We start from the raw sequence: 2,054 nt of genomic DNA on the forward strand, positions 1-2,054 counted from the left end.
ATGGTCCAGGGCCCTGTGGGCCACCCCCTGGCCATGGCCCAGGGCCCTGCGGGCCACCCCCCCACCATGGTCCAGGGCCCTGCGGGCCTCCCCCTGGCCATGGCCCAGGGCACCCACCCCCTGGTCCACATCACTGAGGAAGTAGAAGAAAACAGGACACAAGATGGCAAGCCTGAGAGAATTGCCCAGCTGACCTGGAATGAGGCCTAAAACACAATCTTCTCTTCCTAATAAACAGCCTCCTAGAGGCCACATTCTATTCTTTAAAGAGCCTGTCTTCCTTCATATCCAACCTGGCTGTCAGAGGACCCAGTTGTCTCCAAGCTCCCTAGTTGTGAAGATGGGGCAACCATCCTGGCATTCTCAGACGCTTAATGCCATGGTGCTCACTATAAATGGCTGTGTAAGGTCACCTCTCCTTTCCTTTTCACTCCTGTGCCCTCCCATCGAGGAACTTCAAGTGTGGCCTCATTACCTCTATGCCATCCTGTACATCCAGATCTGGTGGGCCTTCCAAGGTTGCAGCTTGCATGCCTCACTCTACAGACCAGAAGCCTCCCTCCAATCCAGATGGTTTCTCACCATTCCCTTAAAATACACTGAACTTTCCAGCCCCCTTACCTTTGTTTGCACAGGTAAGGAAGAATGCCCCCACCCCAGGTCAGGAAGGCCTTCCCTCTCTCCTACCTCCACATTTCAAAGCCCACCCTTTCTTCCAAGCCAGCTGAAGCCCCACCATCTCCAAGAAGCCTTCTCTAAGGCCTATTAGGAAGAAAGAGGTCCTTCCTTTTTGCATACTGTCCCCTTCTCAACCACCTCATGGGCCTCACCATATCTTGCCTATTGGCAGCAATTTATGGGCTGGCCCTTTATCTCTCCAACCAAACTATAAGCTATTCAGGGCAGACCCAACACTTCTACACCTCTAGATTCTTCCACCCCATTTCTTATGACCTGTGTCTTACACGGACTGGCATTGGCACACATTTTAGGGATACCTATAGTCCAAGTGTTCCTGACTCTCTCCTCAGCCCCATGTCTTCAACCAAGGCCTCTCCCTGCACAAGTAACCAGGCCCTGAACAGCCTGCTTGCTGTAAAACCCTTTCTGCCTAGTCAAATCCCACATCCGGGATCCTCTCCACTCCCAGCCCCCCAGGCTTCTCACACTGCCAATATCTATTCTAGTTCTAGACCCCTTAGCCAGGCCTGTCCACAGTCCATCATACCCAAATGTGCTCTACTCACAGCTACTCCCTGGTGGGGGAGGTGGCACTGGAGTCAGTGGCTATTGGGCACCTCCCAGTGCCCTGGAGTCAGTGGCTATTGGGCACCTCCCAGGCTGAGGCGGGGTGGGGGGGCAGCGGTGACTATAAAAAATGATCTGGGATCACTCAATATACCCTTATAACAAACCTGCACATGTGCCCCCTGAATCAAAAATTAACCTTAGCTTACTGTGATTTGTTTGCTTTATAAACCTTTTAAATTTTAAAAAAGAAAGAGAAGGAGCTGGGGATGATCTGAGAGCCTCTCTTCTTCCCCCACCTCCTTCACCAGACTGCGCACTTGAGTAACGGAGTCAGGGCTCCGCATCTAAGGGGTGCACACCCAGGTCCAAGTCGAAGTCCAGAAGGATGGGAAGAAAGACCCAACCTGATACCTCGCCCCACTGGGGAGGGGAGGAGGGCGCTGAGCGAGCCGGGAACCTCGCAGGCCTGAAGCCGCCCGCCTCTCGACCCGGGGCGTCCAGCGTGGTGAAGTGCGGGCGTGGAGCTCGCCCTCTATTCGGCTGGAAGGGTCTGCGTTTTGATTTGTGAGGATCTCTGCATGTGTCGCGCTCCCTGGTTCCTTACGGGAAGGCCGAGGCCGCTAGGAAGGGTTACACGGCCGGACTCCTAACAGCGGCTCTCTAGCCTGGCGGGAGCAGAGGGGCGCTCACACCCGCAGCCCCGGGATCTTAGAGACAGAGCGCTCCGCTCCGGCAGCGGAGCCGCGCCCATTGGCTGGGCTCCTCCTCGCCCCGCCCAGCGACCGGCCCGCTCAGAGCCTACG

This window comes from Pan troglodytes, chromosome 16 (genome assembly GCF_028858775.2).
Source record: "Pan troglodytes isolate AG18354 chromosome 16, NHGRI_mPanTro3-v2.0_pri, whole genome shotgun sequence".
Taxonomy (NCBI): domain Eukaryota; kingdom Metazoa; phylum Chordata; class Mammalia; order Primates; family Hominidae; genus Pan; species Pan troglodytes.